This window comes from Ammospiza nelsoni, chromosome 6, assembly GCF_027579445.1.
Source record: "Ammospiza nelsoni isolate bAmmNel1 chromosome 6, bAmmNel1.pri, whole genome shotgun sequence".
NCBI lineage: Eukaryota > Metazoa > Chordata > Aves > Passeriformes > Passerellidae > Ammospiza > Ammospiza nelsoni.
In genome coordinates this window covers 20177058-20200248 of record NC_080638.1, presented here as the reverse complement: position 1 = coordinate 20200248, position 23191 = coordinate 20177058, and the positions used below count along the sequence as shown (strand labels likewise).

At 48.6% G+C, this 23191-nt stretch overlaps 1 protein-coding gene across 1 annotated transcript in view; it reads left to right on the top strand.

Moving 5' to 3' along the window:
- The first annotated feature begins 11213 nt into the window (after positions 1 to 11213).
- The window catches only part of LOC132074503 (ras association domain-containing protein 8-like), a 33729-nt gene continuing 21751 nt past the window's right edge, over positions 11214 to 23191 (top strand). The window contains exon 1 of the mRNA XM_059474358.1: positions 11214 to 11345. The gene's annotated coding sequence lies outside the window, so the exon portion shown is untranslated. The remainder of the gene's footprint in view (positions 11346 to 23191) is intronic.

Sequence of the window (23191 nt, the reverse complement as noted above, 5' to 3'; positions counted from 1 at the left end):
GAGCTGGCAGCTCCATCTGGCTCTGCTTCAGAGGAGCTCTCCAAGGAGCTGCCGAGGGTGGCCAGAGTGGGGCCTGTGGGTAGTGTGCCAGGAGCAGGAGAGGAGGAGCAGAAAGAGAGGGAGGAGGAGTGGGTGGGATACACGTGCCCCACACCGCCGAGTTTCCCTTGCAGGGAGGTAATCCTTCATTAAAGCAACTGCTCTGCTCCAGGAGAAGGGGGGTGCGTTTAGGGGCTTGTGTGTGGTGTGATGCTGGTGCTCTGGTGCAGGGGAGGTGCTCCTGCACAGTGACCCCACAGTGACCTGGGGACATGCAGAGCTTTGTGTGCACGAGCTTCAGCCCACAAGTGCTCGAAGCCACCACGTGTATTTGCTGCATGGCAAAGTCTCTTTGCAGCTCTGCTCATTTTCACGGGTCTCGCGCCTTGCTCTTACTCTCCAGAAAGGCAGGAATTCTTTTCTTGAGGATAGCAATGTGTTTACAGAGTTCTCATTGAAACAGGGCAGCCAGGGTATTTGTTGGGATAAAAACACATGGGGTTAGCACTGTGCTCCTCACTTCTCTGAGCCCAGGCAATTGCACAGCAAAATTACAGTCCTTATCAGCACCCAGGTTTTGCAGCAGTGTAACTGCAGCCATTTGGCTTTTAGTTTCTTCATTTCAATCTCTTTGATCATGTGCCACGATTAATCTGATCTCTATGAGGCGGGATGAGTAGGAGTCAGAAGAAAAACTGTAATCGTCTGCGCCTTTGGCATGCGGGAACGGAATAATTTTGTAGTCTCATCTCCACGCTGGTAGCTCTAGGAAAAGTCTCCATCCCTTCATCAGCTAGCAACACCATGCAAGGCTAAGGAATGCTGATCTAAATGGAATTATTGAGAGCTAGGTACCATTACTGTTCCTTGTTCCCTAATTTTTCAGGCTGCAGCATCTCCATGACACAAACCACGTGGTCAGTGACTGAAATGCAGCTGGCAACAATGAGCTCCAAACACAAAGATAAATTCATTATAAGCTCTTTGCTGTTATTTGCTCCCACCTGCCTTGTCATGACACCAGGCTGCTAACTCCCTGTGTTGTTTCTTTGCCTGAGTCAAATGAAACATGAGGTTTTGTTGGGCTGGGAGGAAGGGAGCAAGGGGAAAGGGCATGGGGAGGTGACATCATGCTGCCCAGCCCTGTCCTGGCTCTCCTGAGTTTTCCCTTGCCAGTTCCCACCAGTGCAGCGCTGGCACTGGTTTTTGCTGTTCTGACAGCTACATAGAGGTGTTTCCCTGCTCCTAGCCAAGAGTGCCCTTCCCCAACTGCAGAGCATTGCTTTAATTCTGTCTGCACCAACCCTGGTGTCCATCACAGCCCTTTCTGTTTTGAAAGCCCTCCCTTTCCTAGGCAAAAATGATCCAAATTCCTTTACCAGCACACCTCATCACTTTACTCTCCATCTGATTGTGCAGCTCTCTTTGAGCATTGCTTACTTTTATTGAAAAGCATTACCAGCACAGAGCAGAGATAACCATGTAAGGGACCTGTTTTAAACTGTCCAACAAGGCATTGTTAACCCATATCACAGATTATAATCAAAAGCATCTTTTCTATAGAAATTCTTCCTCTTGCACAATTGACTTTTCCAGCAAAAACAACTCACTCTGTCCTCCATTTGCCCAAATGATTATCCCATGTCATGTCACTTGTACTTCTGTTGAATTATGTTTTGCACTGGGTTTTTTTTCCTCCCCACACACCCTTAGGAAGTGAGCGATTCCTTTCCTAAGCTCCATCAGAGATCAACAGGTGCCAGGGAGGTGGGAAGATGCTGAGACTAGAGGATAGAGAGCCCAAAAGGGCCATTTTTCTGCTCAAGTGGGTCTGCCCACAGCACCAGGTTTAAATAAAAGGCCTGGATTATCACTGTTCCCAAGTCCCCTTACAGACCCTGAGGGCTTCTTGGCTGCCCAAAAAAGAGAGAAACTCTCAGGTGCTTCTGTTCTGGCGTAATTATGATGGGCAATTTAAAATCAGCCAAGAGCTGTATTGACAGTGTCATTTGGAACATAATGGACTAATGGTCCCTTCAATTTAATTAAGGATTTTTTCAAATTACAAACTAACCTGAATTAAGATGAGAGTGTATACAGAAAGACTTAATGTGGTTCCACTAATTTAGATTTGCAGTCTTAATTATTTGGATTAATTTTCCAAAAGAACACATGACATTTATATTGGTGTAAAGACCTACAAGAAGTGTAGCAGTTGTTTTGAAAGTGAAATAGTTTTGCCTTTTCAGGGGTGCAAGTCTTGGTAAGACATCTTTTAAGAATCTGTATTAGTACCTCCTTCCCAGGCAAGAATAAGCTACAGAAACATAAAGGATCATGCTTCAATTTTACAGGGGTGTGTGTGTCTGCACACACACATATATATATATTTATATATATATACACACACATGGGAGTGGGTGGTTGTGTGTCTGCCTGTGTCTATGTGAAAAAACAATGGCTGGGAAAGTTGTTCCACTTTGATTACTCTAACAGCTTTAAATCAATGTAACATCTAAATGATAGCAAGGCTTAAGGCAGTGGCCAGAAGGTTATGACAGAATCAGCTGTGGTGGTTTATGACTTGTTTGTCCTCCTGTTTCTTCCCATCTTCCTCCTCTCCAAGTTACTCAGTACTCTCTGGCTGCTCAGGATTGATGTGTCCATAGCAGAGGCAGTGGGAATCATTGGGAAACTTCTCCTCCCCATAGCACATTTGACTGGGTTTAGCTTGGACAGCCATGGTTCTGAAGTTCCCTCCCTGCCCAGCTGGATCCCTTTAGGAAAAAAGGAAACCCAAGTCACTTCTCTTTGCAGGAGAAACTGCCCTGGAGCCCCCCATCCAGTGCATCCAGTGTTTGCTGGAACACTGCTTCAAAAGGTGTGTAGTAATTGAGTCATCCAACTCTGCCTTGCAAAAAGCTCCTTAAGGTGCCATGTTTTGCTCTGCTGTCCTTAACACCATTGCTGGGAATGGGTGGTTTTGGGAGCAGGCCAGGGGAGCCTCCGGCCCTCTGCACACCAGGATGGGGGCAAAGAAGCCACTTGTGGTGTTTGAGTGGTGGTACCACCCAGATGATCAAACAGAGACCACTGCTCCTTTGCAATGTCACTATCAGCACACACCAGAGGAGGATCAGGGGAGGGTGAAAACCTTGGCTTTGGAGAAGACACACCAGAGCCGAGACCTCGGTTACGCTTCTGCAATAGAAGGGAATCCAAGGGTGGCTGAGTCAGGCTGTGAGCAACACGCCTGGCATCTCCCAGGAGATCAGCTGCAGAGTCAGGAGCTGAAGCCTGCTTTTCTGCACACAGATCAGGTGCCTGCAGACACTTGCAGGTGTGTAGGTGTGAGCTGGTCCTGAGAAAGGGAGACCAGTGGACTTCAGATGGGAGGAGAGCCATGGCTTGCCGTTCCTCCCAAATCCTGTAAAAGGATGCTCATGGAAAAGCAACATCCAATCTGTCTTTCAAACCCAGGGCAGTTTCCTTGCAAGAAATGGAAAGAGACAGGGAAGAAAAGAGAATTGCCTTTTTACAAATGTTTGCTTTAAGTAACCCTCCCACTTTGGGGTCTCAGGACTAAAAGGCGGGAATAAAGGGCTTGTTGACCTGATGTTAACATTCAGCTGTCAGCCTTTCAGCTCCATGATCCTCACATGCCGCTGCTTAATCCAGGAGGAAAAAAACCACAAAGCCTGCCCAGAGCCTGTGCCATCTCATTAACATTTGGCTTAGGCAAGATTTCTGTCCTGCACAGGGAGTGCAGCAGCTCCAGTTCAAACAGCTCTCCTCTGCTGTGTCCAGAGACAGAAGTTTGTCACAGCTTCTGCAGTGCTGTGCTTTGGGGTCAGGGTCCTTGAGCTGACAAAACATAATTCAGGCAGAGACACTAGCATTTTTTGGCTTATTGAGAACTTGAACAGACATCTTTGTGAGGTCCTCCACTGTGCCAGAATGAGGTGATTCCCAACAGGCACAAGACACAGACCCAACACAGGTTTGGCTGGTGCCTGGCACCTCTTATTGGGGTTGGGGATCTCACAAGGCCATAAAAGCCAGACTGCAGCTTCTGGTTTGACATCCTACATCCCACATCCCCATCATGTGTACTTAGAGCAAGGTGATAGGGATGGTTGAGGAAGAAATAATATGGGAGGGACAAGGAGCACATGGGCACCTTGACCTACAGCCAGACATCTACTGCCCCCAGGCCCTTGCAGCTTTCACTTGATTAAACATGAAAGCTCTGTGGTTGCCTGAGCTGGCAAACATGGTTCAGCACACCTGAAGCTGGCAGGGAGACCTGCTGTCCTGGGGTTGGCATGGGGCTGGCAAAGGTTTCCTCTTCCCATCTGGGAACTGGCAAGAGTGTGTTCCCGTCTGACAAGCAGATGGGAGGAGGAAGGTGGGTGGCTTTACGCTGGCTGATGTGAGCAGTGTGCTTTTGGTGGTGGAGGAACATGGCCATGGCCATGGGCTGAGTGGGATCACATGAGCTTGGAGATGGAGCTTGAACCGTGTGAGAGATAGATGATTCTTTGAAGGCACAGTGGGATTCTTCAGTGGGAGGACCTCTGTTCTAAGTATAACAAGTCACACTTTAGAAATAAGTTGGTTGAGGTTGAGTTTCTTTGATGTAGGCAGAGGTCACACACTACAGGGAGAAATCACTCAGTGTTCTGCTTTCCTGTTGATTAACAGCTCTGATCCTGGGACAAGGCTGTGATCCATGGGGCTGTTTAGCCATGAGGAAGTAGAAACTCCTGCACTAAGCCAGACCAAGGGTCTGAATTGCTGAGCATCCTAAGGCTTCAGGGAGCAGTAGGTGCTCCCAGAGGCATGTTGATTAGCACTCCTTTGTTTCTCACCCCTTGTTACTGCCTCCAGGAGTGAGGACTACGTGGCTGAGTGTGACCCATATGGCCCCTCACTGTTTGCTTCTAAAACAGGTCAAGAGAACAGTCTCACAGGCTTTGTAAACAGCATTTGTCTGCGTTTATTAATCCAGATTATGTTTTCTCCATCTATTGGTTTAATCTTCTCTTGAACTCATGCAAATACTCACAGCTGACAGCATCCTTCTTGGGCAAGGAGTTCCCCAGCTCTGACCCCCACCACACAAGGACCTACATGCTCTGAATTAGTCCCAGTTTTTGCACTGGGAAGAGGCAGCAAGGCAAATCCCTGTCAGCCTTCTTTGGGCCATGCCTGACTTTGTAGCCCTCTGCCATAACCTCTCCAGCCATGTCTTTTCCAGACTGAGAAGTCCTGGTGTGCACAAGTCCTTGCTTGCAGGAGGGCTCCTCCAGACCTTTGATCCTCTTTCATCCCTTTCTCGGTGTTGCCCTATTACATTTTGGAGTTGAGGCTTCAAAGAGGTGCCTTTTGGGGCACAGGTCAGCACAGTGGCTTGGCAGGCATGCCTGCCCCACAGCCCTGGCTCTCTCCAGATGCTGCTGTTTCTTGGCCACAGACTGTGCCAGCTCCTGTGATCCCGTTTGCGTAAGTAATTGGCAGTGCATACCACACATAATCAGCTCTGAGTTCGTCTTGGGGTTTTTTTGATCCAGGGCTCTTTCTCTTCTGAAGGGTAGAGGTGTTGTCTGGGTGTTTTTATGGGTGTTGGGTCTCCCTCCTGACTGCAAATCCATCCTCCCAGCTTGAAATCTGCTTGGCTCTCCTGCAGAGACCCATGGTTTGTAAGGGTCTGTAGGTGAGAGCCTGGCATTGTCTGAGACCTGAAGGGAACATTTTCAGGGCTGGTCCAGCTCCTTTCCTTTGCTTTCATCCCGGGTAAAATGTATGTACATGATAACATAGAAAAGCATAATAAGCAATGAAACCTCACTGTGGTCAATTCACTCCCAGCCTATTCATGTGGATAAGACCGTGATGAACTCAAATTGGAACTTCAAACTTCTTTGAAGGCATTCAGCCAATTGCAAAGGTGAGAACCAGCTGCACAGTTTGGGTCCTGAGATGAGCTTTGCTGTAGGTGAAGCTGTAAATGAGTTTGTCATGTGAATCTGTCTTGAGAAATAACGACTCTTTATTTTTTTATTGGGTTTTTTTGTTGTTGTTGGTGGTGGTGGTGGTGGTGGTGGGTTTTTTTTGCTACAGTTTTTCCTTCCTCCTGGTCCCACCACAAATCTGCTCTCACTCTAATCTTTTCTTTGGCAGCTAAAACTATTATCTTTATTGTTTCAGGGCTTGGCTTCTTCCTGTTAGATCTCCTAATTGGATTTTTACTCTCCGATCCATTTAGTCTCTCCTGTGCTTTCACTAAAACCCTTTAACCCTTTGGCACCAGCTTTGCTAACCGGTTATCCTGGAAGGTGCTCCTCTCCCTGATTTGCACAGGAACAGCTTTCCTAAGCCATGGATGCCACCTCCAGTGTCACTGTCTGTACACAGTGTCATCATCATCATCTCCTTCACTCTGAAGACTGCAAAGGCTCACTGGGTTTTAACCAAGAATAACCAAAACAACCCACATCACCCTTTAAAAGGAGGTCTGAAGTCACCACAGAGCCAAAATCATCCAAAAATTATAACATTTCAGCTGTGGCTAGTAAAGGTCTGCAGCTTTGTCCAGATTCACCTCCCACCCATCCAGGTGCCAGTCAGTCCTGTGTTCCTGGCTGTGTCTTAAACTGGGTTAGCAGCTACAAGAGGGTGAAACAGCAGTGGGGCTGTGACCACTTCTGGCACTGGGGTCACTTAACCCTTCCACCCGTCTTCATCATCTTTGGAAAAGGCTGTTCACAAAATACACTTTCTTCTACCTCCCATCGATTTTGTTCCTTTGGCCTGCAAGCTCTGCTGGACAGGGCCTTGGCCCTGCAGAGCCTCTCATAACAGTGCCAGAGTCTTCACTGAAGGCTTGGAGTGTGCCAGGAGTGCCCTGATTGCATTGCAGGTGCTTTCTGTGCAGCTGGAAGGACCTCTGTGCTCCATACCAGCGATGGTCTCTGTCCTCCCCATGAGTAAATCAGGGCTCTGGTTTCTCCAGCTGGCAGGTACAATCCAAGCTGTCCTTGGAGCACAGCAAGATGGTGATGGAATCTGCCATGCAGGGGGCTTGGGTACCCCATATCCCAAGAAGAGGCTGCTGGTTTCATGGCTTGAGCCATGCAGCTTCTCTTAGAGGAGGAGGGTGGAGCTGAGACGATGGCATCTCACCATGGGTCTGGTTTTTCCATCAGACCATGCAGTAATGCAGCACTGAGATTTTTCAGGGACCCAAGATCTTCACTTGTAACATTTCTTTGTAACAGCTTGGAGCACAAGGAAGGAAGCTCCCCTCCAGGTCAGTCAAGCCCAGTGCGGGCAGAGGCAAAGGAATAAGACTTCCATGTAGCAAGATGTTAAGTACAAAAGGAAATGTAAATACAAAGGGAGGAAAAGTAGGGAGAAGAGATACCAACCCTGCTGACTGGCTGCTCAACCAATATCCAGCTGCCTGGCCTTTAACAGGCCTCAATGGACCCAGTCCCTCTCCTCCTTTTGTTCTTTTTTTCAGCTTTTTTAAAACCTCAGTGCCTTTGTGTTTGTGTTGCTGGAGTGCGTTGCCATGGTTAAAGTTGTTATTTTCAGCAGGGTTTGCATCCTACCTGTGAGACAGATAGAGATGGAGACGTGCATGAATATGTGTGTTTACCTTCATTTCAGTTCCCACTGGCCATGTAGAAAAATAAATCTGATGGGAAAGGAGGACCCTTTGGGGGAAATGAGGAAAGAGGGAGAATACCACCTTGGAGGAGTTTCTCCAAGGAATACATAGGCTAAGCCAAAAGCATGGGGTATAAGAGATGATCACTTGAGAGCAGGGGAGGGCAGAGATGGACACAGGTTTGTAGAAGGTGTTATTGGACTGTGGAAAACACACAACTTCAAGTCAAGTCTATTTTAAGGGTGCAGTGTACTTGTGGAAAGGTGAGGATCACAGTTCCCTCCCTGCACACTGTTCCCACACTGGCAGTGCCAACACAAAATTGTTCCTTAGCCCTGTCATTTTCCTTGGCTCTGGTTGCTCCAAGTGCTAAAAGGGGTTTGCAAGTGTTATTTTTAAATTATCATTATTTTTTAATGTTCTTATCAGATACATGTAGTAAATTTTACTTTATTCCTTTTCTTTTATAATATTATTTGTTCAAGGAACTGATTCTTTGGCACATTCCCATAGGTATTCTTCTCCAGAGGAAAATGAAAACAAAACCTTTGGCTTTCAGACTTTTAGGATTTTTGGCTTTGGTGTATCAGGCAACAATAATTGTATTGTTGTTCCTCAGGGAATGATTCAGAATAATAGATCTGCTAGGAAAGATGGACCAAGTTCCTGAGTTTTTTGGCTAATGTTATTATGCCAGTCTGAATTGATGGAACAGTTCTGAATTGCTTCACTCGAACATGCATTGAATGAAGAATTGAATCAATATTTGCTGGGCCCTCTTCCAGCCCCTCCAGATCTCTTACACAATCCACTAGTGCTGCCCATGCCTGGACAAAATGTGTGGGGCTGGTCAGGGGTGGCTCCTAGCCAAGAAGCGAGGCCCAGGTCCTCTGGAGTATTTTGGTATCTCACATCCTCTGATTGTGCCTGGAGGCAGGACTCCTCTCCCATCTAACACGAGGCACTGGCTGTGCCTGGCCATACCTGGCTCCTGCTGCAGCAGAGGAGGAGGAAGATGGCACCTCCAGGGGCTGAGTCAGTTGCCTGAGAGAGAAACCACTCTCAAGTGGGGTTTTTCCATTGACTGAGAACCTCCCCAGGTTACTGGGGCCTAAGATAGGCTGTCTGAGTTAAAGCTTGAGATAAGAGATGGTGAATTGGGGAGCTGGAAATTCATTCCTGTCTCAGGTGAGGACCGAAAGGGTTGGGGATAAAGGGGAGCACTTCTAAATCATATGCAAGTTCAGAAATGGCTTTTTCTCCATGGGAGAAATGCTGGTAACAGCCCCAGTTCAGTATTTCTGACAGCCTTATCCCCAAGCCCCACTACTGGCCAAGGCTGCTATTTGCCTTTGTCATGGGTGTTGCTACACCGAGGCAGTGCCCAGACAGCCAGGTCTTACTGCCTTGTTCAGCCCTTGGAACCTGCTGTTAAAAGCACTGACAGCACTGATAGGGATGTCCTTCCATATCCACTGGGCTCCATACTGACACACACCTGATCTCCTGCCGTTTTGTCTGTTCCCTTTGGGAAGGCTGCCAGAAATGTCAATGTTTTCACCCTCCTGCTCTGTATGGCAGTGGAGCTGCAGCTCTGCCTGACAGCTGACATGCTCCCCAAGCTTTGTAATTGGGTGATGGAGCTAATGAGGGGGTGAATCCATCCCATCACTTTCTGTGATTGCCATTCACCTTCTCCTGCCCCATCAAGTCAATGGAGAAATCTGGTATGTGAGCCAAATAAGGGACATCGGTAACCGTGGTCTCCAGCACTGCTGGAGGCTTGGTTCTGAGGATGAGCAGAGCAACCTCAGAGCCACACAGACACCTCCCTGTGTGCTTGTCTGCTCCATAGTCACCACAAATTAACTGCTGGTACGTCCTGAAAATTAATGAGTTCAAGACCTTTACAGCTTCACACAGACCATCTTCTGCAGAAATAGTGTCCTTAATTAAATCACACCTCCTTCACCAGGAGCTGTATTGAGCCCAAAGACAGGGAAGGCAGTCAGGCTGCCTGGTGCTGTACTGGCAAGATGTGGGGTCACTGGGAGAAGGCTGCTACAGCTCATCCACATCCACCTGCAGGGCAGAGTGGGGGAGGAGCCAGCCTGGATTTGTTAATTGCTGGCGTGGGGTGGCAAGGAAACCAGCCCATGTGCTGGCCACGGGGGTGCATAGCATCTCAGCAGCATGGCTAATTAATGGGGTAAAATGGGTGTTTGGGACATGGTATAATGGGGAAGTGAGTCAGGCACAGCACCACATGTGCTGATCCTATGGTTCCACCCTCCAGCATGCTCAGACCCCTCTTCAGGTCACCTTCTCTTGTGAGCTGGCAAAACCTCAGTGGTCTTCTTCTGGGGAGAATAAATGACAGGGGGCAGGGTTAGCAGAAGCCAGGTGCACTTATCCCAGAGGTTCAGCATGTGGTCTGGGTGTGAAGGATGTTGTCCTACAACTATTATTTCCTGAGCAGGAAGGAGATCCACACAGATGCCTGGGTTGGAGGGTCTAGGGAGCTCAAGGGGAGAAGTTCTGCCAGAATACCTGGGTTGCTGTTATGTATCCCTCTACACCACCACCAAGGTGATGTGGAGATCTCTCTTCAGAATCTACCCAGGCACCTGTACCTTGGGAAGAAGCCTGGCAGGCTGGGAAGAACCCTCTCTGTCTGTGAGGAGTCAAGATGCACCAGTTCCCACCTCTGGCACTGCAGGAAACAAGGTGATGGCTGCATCTTTCACTCAGGTGTGCACCTTGGCAGCAGCTGCACGTGTTTGAGCAGAGAAGCCAGCACTGGGGTGTTAAGGAAACTTTCCTGTCTGACCCTTTGGCCAGAATGATTCCTGAATGGTCAGACAGGAAAGTTTCCCTAACAAAGGATGGACTGTTTGCCTTGTGCACCTGAGTCCTCTGTGCTCATGAGGGGCTTAAGGCTCCAGTTCTGAGCTCTGTTGGGAGAAGAGAATGCCCCTGCGACTGCAGCCAGGCCAGAAAGCATCCCTGGAGCCGTGGGTCTGCGGGCCCGCATCCACACTGCACCGTCTGGGGCAGAGCCAGGCAGGTGGCAGCGGCTGCACCGGGGCACAAGGAGCACACTGCCGGTGCTGGGAAAGCGACACCGCTCCCGGCAAGGTGACCACCGGGAGGCTCTCCCTGGTAAGGTGACCACCGGGATAGGGGCCGGGACGCGGAGAAAGAGGACGCGCTGAAGAACCCAGGCTTGCAAACACAGTTCTGCAGTTGGAGAGAAGTGCTCTTTTCCCTTCCTTTCCCCACGTCCCTTTTGTTTTCCGCAGCCCGACAGAAGAGGCTTCCAGTGAGCGGCAGGGGTGGGGGCAGAGCCCACCCGCACAAAGGCAGCTCCCCACGGGCTCTGTGACCGCTGTCACGCTTTTTCGCTCAAATCAACGCCAGCAGCGGATGACGCGGGGCTGGTACTCCCCAGCCCCGGGGCTGATTGGTCCCAGCTCATGTTTGAACGCCAAGGTGTCCTGGCAACGAGAAGCAGAGGAGCCAGACTTTCCCGTCCCCGCTCGGCTCCGGGAGCACGGCGGGCGCTGGGCAGCGACGGGCAGCGACGGGCATCGCGGCGAGGAGCAGCGCGCAGGGCCCGGCCCTCCTGCAGGTACCCTGGGCGCCCTCGGGCCGTGCCCCAGCCCCGAGCCCCGAGCCGGGAGCAGTTCCACGCCGTGGGTGTCGGGGGCCGCCGGCAGGGACTCCGCACGGTCAGCGAGCGGCACCTGTGCTCCGCACAGACACGGCAGCGGAGTTGGTACACCGGGGAGAAGGGATGGGGAAATCACCGGTGTTTGGGGCATTGAAAGTGACCGTGCAGGGGGGTTTGGGAGAGGGATGCCTGGGGATTCCCTGCGCAGCGACCGGGGAATCAAAGCGCCTTCCCACAGTTGTGTGGTCAGCTCTCCTGTCCCAAGAGGAACGAGTAATTTGGGCTAGTTTTGGGTTCTCCTGATTAGTCAAACTCACAAAGCCCTGCAGGGCACTCGGGGCTCTGAGATGTGCTAGAAGAAGATGGCTTTACATTGAAATGAAGCAGCTTTTCCCGCTGATAGAGAGCTGCTCTGCTGTTGCCTCAGCGTAACCTTCCTGCAGCCCGTCCCTCTGGAGCTTGGGGGTGAGGAGGGAAGGGGGCCTCAGGGCTCAGCCGTATGCAGGGGCATGCTGTAAAGAAAAGGCTTTTCCCGGCGCCTGGACGATGCGAGCAGAGATGTGAGGAACTGGCTGGGGTAAGAGGTTTGCCGGCACGGGGAGGCAGCACTCAGCACATTTTGCACCTGTCAAAACCAGCAAAGACATATCTGTGAAAAGATGTGCCAGCCATTAATGACAGGGCACATCCAAGCTGTCCCAGTTGAGAAACCTCCTCCACAGGGTAACAGCCATCCCAGAGGAGCTTCCTGGCTCCGTGGCACGGGGTGAGCTTGTGCAAGGGCTGGTGTCCTGCATGGATTCAGTGGCACACGTTGAAAAGCAGCTCCACGACTCAGGTCTTGCTGCTGCAAGTGGGGCATGAGGAGGGATACCAACACCGAGACCTTTTGGAGCACAGCTTGTGTTATTTATTAGAGCATAGGGCTGAGATCTGCCTGAACAATTCTTTCCCACAGACCCAAAGGCATGATGAGACTTGGAGGTCCCTCCTAGTATCATGCTCATAGTAGAAGAGCAGTCCCTCAGCATGCCAGTGGCAGGGAAAGGCAGAGGGACATCACAAAATGAGCAGGGAGTGTTGTGCTGGCAGCATGTTATTGCTGACCTGGATTCGCACTGATGACCTGGAGGGGTGAGATTAGCACAGTCAGCTTGTCCCAGGGCTGTGGGGGGATTAGAGAGAGGGAAAGGGTCATGCCTGCTACATACATAATTTTTCTCTGTTTAAATGGGAATATGAAGCACAAGTTGTCAGTTTTTTAAAAAAATTATCCTGCATACTGAAATGTTGCCAAAGTTTACAATCTTGGAGTGGTGGGCTTACAGCAGTAGAGGCTCTGCCTAGAAAACTCAGTTACTAGATCTGTGAGAATCAGTGATGCTTTTTGTATCTAAATGAAAGCTAAGAAAAAACATCTGTCTCATGTTGTAAGAAGAGGTTTGACCTAGATGAACCTGAAAACAAATAAACATGAAAATTCACTAAAGGTGAATTAAACAATTCACCTTTAGTGAATTAAACAGGGTATTTTAATTTTTTTTTTTTTTTGACAATCATGTTTTTAAATTGAGCAGCTTGGGACTGGATGATGTTCCTACTTGAACCAACAGCTCTCCCTGCTCCAATTAGTTCAAATAAGACTTGTTTCTCTGAAGGGTTAAGGCCAGTACATTCTTCAGGCTTTATTAAACCCATGAACAGTAATGTCAGTCTGAAACCCAAGAGAGGGGAAAACATACCCACACCTTGCAGGCCATAAACAGGAACAAATTCAGCTCACTTTGTATCTCCCCACCAATTGAGCTGAGGCAGTTTATGAGCTGGGAACATTAGCTCCAGTGAGGCAGGACTTTCCCTGATTAAATAACATGTTGGTCATTAAATAACTCATCTTTCCTGGTATTTTATGGAATAAACAGTGCCTGTTGCTTGCTAATAGCGTCTGCTTTTATTTGAGTGGGATTGTATTTTATAACAATGCTTCTGTTCAGTTTGCATGTTTGCAGTGACCCCAGCAAGCAATCACTCCATGACTGATAGTAAATTCACTCCCAGAGGTTTAATGATGGCATTTACTGTAGGAGCTATGAGTTTTAGGGCTGTAGTGATTAGGGTGGGTTGATGGGACACAGGGCAGTTGGATAATTGCTAGTGATGAGACAGTGAACTCCCAGGTAATTGCACCTTACCTGGAGAGGTGTGCTGGCATGAGCGGTGTTTTAAAGACAAAGCTGTGAGGAGGATGAAGGACTGTCATTGTCTCCACATGACAGCGATGAATCATGAACAGGAAATTATCCCTTCTCCTCACCAAGAAAAATAATGCTTGGTCTGTTTTCTTTCCTGTTGCCATCTTAAATAAAGGACAGGACTTGTGTGCCTGTCAAGTCTGTGCCCCTTCCTTCTCTTCATACCATTTAAACACTGTTGAGAAGTAGAGATGCTCTGCTTGAGGACACCATCAAGTGTTGTGAAAATGGGTTTTGAAGGAAGGAAAGACAGACATACTCACTGACTGACCCTGGGAAGGCCTGGCATAGACCAAACCTCAGTTAAACACCAGAGAGGCCTGGTGACAGAGGGACCCTGGCAAAGCTCACTCACCAGAAGGCTTCAGCATAAGCTCAGATTTCCTCCATAGATGTGAGGTCCAAGCAATTCTGGTTCCTAGGACAGCAGACATCATTAATAATGTTATTAAAGGGAGACAGTAATTTTACTTTTAATGAATGTGGGATCTACATAAGTTGGTGTGGTCACTCACTAGAGCCCCGTTGGCCCTTGGGCAAGATTTCAGAAGTCCCAGCCATTTCCATGTACGTTTGGGCTCCTCAGGACATTACTCAGCCTGCATGTATGTGGATTTGGTAGTCCTCACCTGGCCCTGCAGTTTGAGGCTGTCTACAGTGCTGCTTCAGGCTCCCCAACCCCTGCAGTCTCCAGCCTTGGCACTTTGTGTTTGTTTGTCCTGCATACCCAGCAGTGGAGAAGCCAAAATTGCTTTGCCCTCCCTTCTCATGAAACAGAGGGCTGGAGATTTGATCCCTGTAATTGCCAGCCTCTCCTACCCCAGAAAGGAGTAATCCCCAAAGCAATGGTGACGCTGGAGTCCTCTAATCTTTCTTGAGTCTTCATCAGCAGGTCCTGGAGGGCTTTGGGAAAGATGCTGTATGCCTCACGTGTATTTTAGATCTGGGAGGGTTGAAGCAAAGCAAGGGGCAGAGCCTTGACACACAATGACAAGAATAGAGCAAATGGCAGGTTCAGGCAGAGGCAAAGGGATTGATGAAGCAAAGGGTCTGAGAGTGGTGTTCTCACCTCACCCCAGAGAGGTGCTTCTTGGTGGGTCTGGGACCAAGAAAACTCTGGTTAGGTAGCTCTTTATCTGCTAGAACCTTTTGATTTTGCCTCATGATTAAAAGACAAAGATGGGGAGTGTGTCTCTTCTCTCTGTGTTAATGAGCTTTCTTCTCCCTCTGTAGCAAGAATAAAAGATTGCAGCAAAAGCAGCAAAACAAACTCCATTACAAGACTGTTCCACTGATTGGGAGAAAATAAGTAGTTTGTGGACCCAGAATCTCCCAGGAGAGGGGCTGCTCTTGGTCCAGCAATGATTTAAGGGACTTAGTGAGTCAGAAGTGCCTTCAATAAAGCTGTGGCAGGGTTGTCAATATATCAAGAATTCTGGGCAATTGGACCAGATATATCCAGGTACAGGATGATAGAAATGATAGTGCTGCTCCAGACTGCTGAAGCTCCATTGACATTCCTGGAGCTACTCCACTGTTATGGCTAGCAATGGGAAAAGGAGTTTAAGCTGTTTTCATTCTGCAGCCTGATCCAAGCACTCGCTGCTCCACCTTCTTCTTTGTTGGCCCACACGTTTCTCCAGCTGCTTGATGCAGAGGCATTGGTCTGGCAGGAAAAAAAAAATCAAACATTTTCTCTCCTGGGGATTTTCTAGAGCTGGACAGTCCTTGATCAAGTCCTACTCTCTGCACCGAGAGCAGTGCAGGCACAAAGAAGAGGGGAGTGCAGGCTGTCAGTCCACCACTGCCTGCTTTAACCAGCCCAATACACAGCTGGGGTGAATGGAGGAATCCTTTCCTTCTCTTACATGTGGTGCTCTTAAGGGAAACATGAGCTGATCATGACTTTACAAACCACTGCCAGATGTTTGAAATTACATTGTTTAATTGCTGGTGCAGGACCACTCAGTCCAGTGGGTGTGACCTAAAGGAAACTTGCTCTCTGGTACCAAGAGGAGCACAAGGCTCCACAATACCAGCTTTGAGCCTGAAGGTAGTGAGGTACCAGCAAAGATCAGAGCATGAGATTCAGAGGCAGGAACTGTTGAGTGTTGATCCTGGATCTGCTCCCAGCTCTTTTTGCTCTGGGGCAAATTGTTTAGCTTTCCTTTTCCCTAATCTCCTTCCAACTCCTGTCCAAATCCTTTGTCATATGGGAGTTGGGAAGAAGCTTGCAAAACACCTGCTGAAGTGCTCTGAAGACAGAAAGCAGAATGCACAAATGCTAAGTTGTATGGGCAATATAAACAAACCCAGCTTTACGCTTCCCAGGCTAAATGAGGAAGGAGGAGGGGTTAACTGGTGGGTGGCACCCATGTCCTAATTACAAGGCTTGTCTCTGGATCCCTTTGGTGTGAAGCATCCTCTTGGCTGAAAAACAGCTGATAAAGTCACACCTGAGCAGAGGTAGGGGAGGAAAAACTTGTCACACGAGTGAACCAGGGTGGGTGGAAATTTCCTTTGGCAGGAAGGGGATAAGTGGTGGTACCAGCAGTGGGTTGGACATGGCCTTCAGGACCACCTCTGACCTACTGGTCCTGCTGTACCTCCTCTTTCTTGCCTGGTGCATTTTTCCCAGTGGTTGCTATATGGTCTTGAGGGTCCTATGGGATCCAGGAAAGTCCTTCCTGTAGCTGCCATTGTCCTCTCTGACACCTGATTCAGGGGGATAACCTCTGGCATTTTAGTAGCCTCTTTGTCCCACACACTTTGCCAACTCAAGAAGCAGCACAGCCCCAAGGTTTAAGATTTAATAAGTAAATTGTGAGTGCATTTTGCTTTCTGAACCTTTCCAGCATTTCAGGGTCACATCTCTAGCATGTCTTTGCAACAGTGGGAGTTCAAACCTGATGGTGCATATGTATGTGCTAAGAAAAGTGAGATGTCTCCTCAACAGTAGCTGTTTGTGTGGATAAGACACAGCAGATGCCATGAGGGCTGATAGACCTTCCAGGCTTGGCCCCAGACAGGTGTCTTGGGCCTCTTCCACAAGAGGCCCTGTGGTTCCCTCCTTACTGCTGCTTTTTGCATTTCACTTGTGCTTATGATCTTGCCCTAAATCTAGGTTAGTCTTGCAGGTGTAGCATGCTCTGAAGAGCACCTGGAATAGGTTTGCAGGTCTGACCTCTTGTTTTGGCCAAGTGATTTCTTCTTGATCAGGGAAGTGCAGGTTTAACAGCCTGGGAACAGGAAAAGTGATTGCAACTCATGCCCATGCCTTTGATGCTTTGTAGCTTGGGCAAAAACTCCAGTTGGGATCAGTTGCATGAGGACATATAAGTGCCTGAAGATGCAGGTTGATATCTGCATGCTGTTTATTTTACATTTAAGCTGCATCTGGGAGTTTTGTTTCCTGACTGGGAAGTAGGAAAAGGTATTTTTTTGTCTCTCCTTTTATTACTGCTCTCCAGCCTGAAAGCTGCTGGGGTTGAGATGTCCCTGTATGTGTGTGAGTGTGTGCTGCAAGCCCTGATTTCAGCAGGAGACTCGTGTTGAACCCCACCAAGCCAGCCCTGGAGCTGAGTCACCAAGATGCTCTCTAAGCCCTGCAGAGCTGCATGTAGGGGAGGGTATTTTTTTCCCCAAAGAGCATTTGATTCCTGCAGTGCTATGGGAAAGGGGACATATCTGCACCACCTGGGTGCTCCTCCATGGCTTGCTGGGGCCGAGCAGCACCTGCTTACCGCCAGTGCTTTGCCTTGGAAGCCTCTGAGGGCTGCTGAATGTATCTGCTGCCTGGCTTCTTCCTTTGTTAGTCTGCATGTAACAGCCTGGGAGATTATTGCCCCCACCCATGCAGCTTGCCAGACAGATGTTAGAGATGGTGATGGATATATCTGCTCTCAGATTAAAAAGCAGTTTAAAATGCATCCCCTGCCAGCTGTGGCCCCCTGGCCTGTTAGTTTTCAAGTGCTCTCTGGAAGAAATCCTTTCAGATTTAACTCAGCCCTAGCCTTTCCTGCAGTCTCCTTGTGCCGTTCTCTGCCTGGCAAAGCCCCAGCAGCAGCCCCCGGGCAACGTGGCATGTGTGGTGGGAACGACTTTGGCTGACTGGGGTGGTTTTGCAGGGAGTCCAGGTGCTGTACACAGTACAGTGGGGAGGAGAAGATGCCTCCGGATGGAAGTTAGCGATCTCTTCCTCCTCCCTTTTCTCCTGAACCCAGCAATTCAGTGGTTGTGTCAGCATAACTCGATAGCAGAGAGAAGCTGGAGCCTCCACAGCACAAAGCAAAAGCCTCAATTTGCTCTCAGCTGCCTGTTGCAGGAAACTCTGTCTCCTGGTGACAAAGGGAGAAAAAGAGCTGCATGGGGAAGGCACCACAGGACAACTTCTTCAGGGGGAGAGTGAATGCTTTCTTCTCTGCTTTGGACATTTGTATACCAACTTGTCCTGCCCTGATGTCTCTGCATGGGCAATCTTGCCCTTAGCGTGGGTTTTCCCAGCTTGTCCCAGGGACCTCAAGAGCTAGTCATCCCCATGCTTCCTTTCCAGGGCTTCTCATCCTGCCAGAGCCTGTAACAGCATGGGCTGTGCTGCAGGTCTCATTCCTTTCCTCAGTTTACCCTGCAACAGTGGCAGGATGTGGTAGTCACTGCAGTCAGATCAAAGGCTGGTAAGCTGCCCTTTTGCCGAGGTGGATGTAAAGGTCTAAGGGCAGCAATGCTTAAAAAAAAATACCTCCTCTCTTGGTAGGAGATGTGAGTGAGAAATTCTATCTTAATGCTGTTGGGACAGGGATGCTGGGATGGCAGGCTTAGTGGGGGATGGCTCTGCCTGTATTAGTCATGGTGGTGGAGGGGAAACCTGTAACATAAAATTATAAATTATATGTGTTCAACAGATACATAAACATTACTTCTACCAGCACTGTAAATCAGGCCTATCTCCCCACCTCCTCCCAGATTTTACCAGCCTAATCTGGAATTTTCAGTGCAATATTTATTTTTCATTACTCAGTCTTGAAGGAATTGCATTTTCAAGCAGACAGTGACTTCTTTTTGTCTAAAAACTTTGTTTTCCCCTGAAGTCAGCTCAGAGCACCTGTCTCTTGGAAAACCAGGCCCTTTTAAGATGTCTCAGGCTGCTTTGAATCACTAATTGCTTCTGAATAGGCAGGCCAAATGTTTTATCACTTCAAACTCCCATAGCAATGCAAATCTATACAGCTGAGAAGCCTCTTTCCATGCATGGGGGTGATGGGTAAAGATAAGGATTAAAAATAGAAACAAATTCAGCCCGGGGGTCCTCTTTGTTCCTCCCTGCCCTCGGTGGGGTTGCCAGGGCTACATTTGTTCCCGTGCATCGTTTTTGGATGAGATCCAGTGCCCCTTGAATGCAAAGCTGAGAGGTGCAGTGGCGGGAGAGGGCTGGATGAGGTCCTAGGTACATACATATTTCATTGCCCATGCCAGGCTCTGTGTTGTTTTCTCTCTCTGGTTTCACAAAGGTGGTGTTTTCTAAAACTCCCTCTTGTTGAGGGCGACACAATCCAGGCTTCATCCCGTCTAAAGTTTCTGGCTTTTCAGTTGTTTCCCACTCTGAATGGCAGCCAGGCATATTTCCCATGCCTGGGGGGAAAAGGGGGATGCTTGGTAGGAAAACAGGACTTGCCAGAGTGTTGTTTGGAGGCAACTACATGTGCTGTGACATGTCCCCCTCGGGGCTGCTGCGTGTGTTTTGGGCAGTGCTGGCTCACAGACGCTGCAGGAGATGAGCAGCCCTTTGCAAAGCCTCACTGGTACAGGGCTGGCCTGGCTTCTTTAAGTAACCCACAGCCTGAAGGCAAATATTGACTATTAAGAGGTGGAAGATCTCAGGGAGTAAGGGCAGTCTAAATCCTCCTTTTTGCTTAGGTCGCCTGTTATTAGAGCTGCCTGCTGTTTGCTGAGTGCGGCTATGCTCAAAAATTGCCAAGAGCTCAGCATTATGGAAGCAAAAGCCAATTTACTGACTTTCCAATAGAAAGGAAGATACATGCTGAATGTGCATCTGTTGGATGATATTTCTGTTTCAGGCATGCCACTAACACACAAATGGAAAAGCGACTTTGCATGATTTATGTAGTTACTAGGAAAACCTGAGTCAAGTGATACTTTGTAGAGTATTGGGCACTATTTATTCTTAGCAGAGTAGGTTATAAAATCTATTTTCAATTTATCTCCCCAAACGAATTCCAGTTGACGTTGCCTATCCTACTCTGGACATGGAGAGCAGATAAATATCCTGACAAATACCATCTTCATGTAAAATCAATAGCTAATAAGAAATCAGTCCCTTGAAGATGATAGCAGTTTATCTTTAAAATTAAAATAAAGACTGCAAAATTTTGTCAAAGATAAAAACAAACAAACAAATCTCTGTTCTTCTTTGTTTAGGTACTATTTGTATGTTTCAGGTGCATATAGGACCCAGTTAGGGCTTGGTCAACTAAGGATAACTATTGTTAACTTTATTGTACCTTTAAAAGAGACAGCTGCTTTCCCATCAGACTGGGATTTCCAGGGAGGCACCAAGGCACTGGAATAATTTTAGGCCTTCAATCCTGTTCTCCAAAGGGCTGAAACTCAGGCTTAAATGCGGTAGGGGGTTAAATCTTCAGTGTTGGGTTCCAGCTCAGGGATAATTGTCTTACTAAACTGGGGTTTTCATACATAACACTGGTCTTCCTGGCAGGGAAAAAAAAATTTAAAGAAAGGTTTTGAGTCTAAAAGGACAATTAGAAATGAGAAAGCTTGCTTGTACTTTACGAGCTTATGTGTAGATGTGGTCTTGGATGTTCAAGTCAGTACCAAAAGCAATCCAGGCTTGGGACTCTCCTTATTTCTGCCCAAGATCTCCACTTGGGTACCAGCAAAGCACAGAGCTGGTGCAAGATTGTGCTCTACTCTGACACCTGGCACCAGCAAAGCGAGGTGTGGGAGAGAACCTACAGTGCTGCTGCTGTGAGGGGGCTGTGAGGCTGAAATGTGGGGCTGGCTGTGTAATGGGGGATTCTGAGAGCACAGCCTGGCAGGTGGCTTCTGAGGCATGGTGCTGGGAAAGCAATTAGGGGCAATGGGAATGGCACAGGTAGAGAGCAGGAAAAGGTGTCCTAAAGGGTGGAAGCTGTGCCAGGCTCAGGTGCCCTCCCAGCTCGAAACTGGGAGCCCAGGCAGGGAAGGAGGGGGAATAGCTGGAGCAAGAACCAGAAAAACCTGCTCACACCAGCCCGGGATTCACATTACTCACACTGCTTTAAAACAGGTCAGGTTTGCTTTGGTTTCCAGGCAAAGATGGCCAAAGTGCCTAAGGACTGTTTGCAGCTCAGCTTAGAGCAGTTCCGAGCTCCTGTGTGCCTGCCCACCATGTCACTGTGCCCCCTACCCATCGCCAGTGCAAGGCCCTTCCCAGGATTGCAGCCTTTCTAAGCAAAGGCTGGGCTGGAGGCATGCACAAGGACATTTCCCAGCTCACCTGAGGGGTGGTAATTGTGAGTGGTGGGATCACATCACCCTCACATCTTGACCTGCCACAAGCTTTGGAGCTCACACAGCAAGTTTGCTGCTTGAAGCTGGATGGGAGACTGGTCTGGGGATGCTTCCCATTGCAAAGGAAGAGTGGTCTGCCTCCCCCAGATGCTATCAGAGGTGAGAAACTCATGGCAGTGGTCAGAGTTGTCCTGCTTCAGGTCTCATCCACAAGCACCAGGGTCAGCCTCACATGGTTTATCAGGTTATTATAGTCAACTTGAACTGGGTGGGACTAGCAAAGATGAAAACACTTTTTTTATTGGGAAGAAGGAGGGGAAAAGGAGCTAACAGAGTTAGAAATCAGATTGTCAGAGGCTAATGGCTGTGCCTGCTTATTAGGCAGCAATAACAGTAATTTACCTTTGAATCGCAATAATTCAGCGTAACGCTTCCCACCTACCTCATGAACCCTTTCTGCTTATCTCACTCCTCTTGTTCAGGGATCTGAAAGCATTTCATAAACGTTAATTAATTATTCTTCCACACCCCTGGAAGCAAAGTAAACATTATCCCAATTTTGCAGCTCAAGAAGCTGAGGTCACCCAAAGAGATAATAACTGAGCAGGGGTGCAGGAGCCCAGAGCACAAGCCCTTTTGCCAGTTTTGACCAGAAGCACCTTCCAGCAGAGTGCTCTGACACGTGGGCACTGGCGGCATGATCCAGGGTAGTTCAGTCCTTCATCCATGCACGTTCCGTGCTTGCCACCATTTTCAGATGGCAGGAGAGGTGTAAAAAGGGTGAGTGTTGCTCTTGCCTTGGAGATGTCTCACACTCATCACTATCTCATCACCTTCAAGCCTCCACCACAGGGACCCAGCACCTGCCAGTGTGTGAAGCACCTGCCATTATTCACAGTAGGACTCTCCCTTTTTTTAATGACTACGTTAATGACCCTAATCTGTCGGTGTGAATGTGGTTAATGCCACAGCTCCAGGGACTAGAAGTTCAGAGACGTTTCTTCTCCTGCCTCCTCTCACCACATTTTGCATCCTAACCTAATGCTTCAGCACTGAGGTGAGCTGGTGAGACCTGTGCTAAAGCAGAAGCCACCCTGTCCTGGCTTGAAAATCGGGCTGCTGTGAGTAAATATCCAGGACACAACAGTTACAAATCCAGGGCATCTCTCTCCAACGTCTCAGCTGAGGGAAGTGAGCAATGTCCTGAAACAAGATGCTTTACGTTAAACCTGTGCTCAAATGCCTTGATGGATCTTGGCCCTTGAGGAGCCTGTCACCCTAGACGTGGTGACAAAGATGTAAATTAAGGGGAGGATGTTCCCTGCAAATAATGAGCCTTGACAGTGGAGAGAAGGAAGAGATACCAAAGGTCCATGCCAGGCAAGCCTGTTGGGAAGGGGGATTTTTTTCTTCCCCTGAAAGCAGCAGTTGACTTTTGGAAGCCAAATGGGTTCCAGCATCAGAGCAGGAGGAGGGTTGTGTTTCATGAACAAGTCATGGTGGATTAAATGTAAATGAATCTGCAGTGTGATGGACAAATGGGATCAGTGCCGGGAACTCCAGCTCCTGGTGGGGGATGGATTAGTAATGGGCACTGGTGGGTTTGCAGCAGAGAGGGAGTGAATGGCAAGGCAGGGAGGTTTCCAGCATTGCCCTGCCTGTGGCACTGAACGAAAGAGACATCTCCGGGCTCAAAGAAGAGAGGTCAAGCCTAGATAAACACCAGCTTGGTCCCCCATCAGAGAATCACTGAGGCATGAAGAAAAACTTTAACAGCTGCAATGCTGCTTTTGAACCTCCTAGTAAAAGGGAGGGTCAGGAGGTCAAAACTTTCAATGCCTCTGGGAAGAAGAGGACTTTTCCCCACAAGCCTTTGAAAAACCGAACTAAATTAGCATGACCACACTGCTAAATGCTTGGGAAACCTGAACGGCTCGGGTCACAGGCTACCCGAGCAGCAGAATGGCAAAGAGCTGCTGCATTCCCATACTCAACAGCCATAATTAATGAGGCTATTTCCTAGGT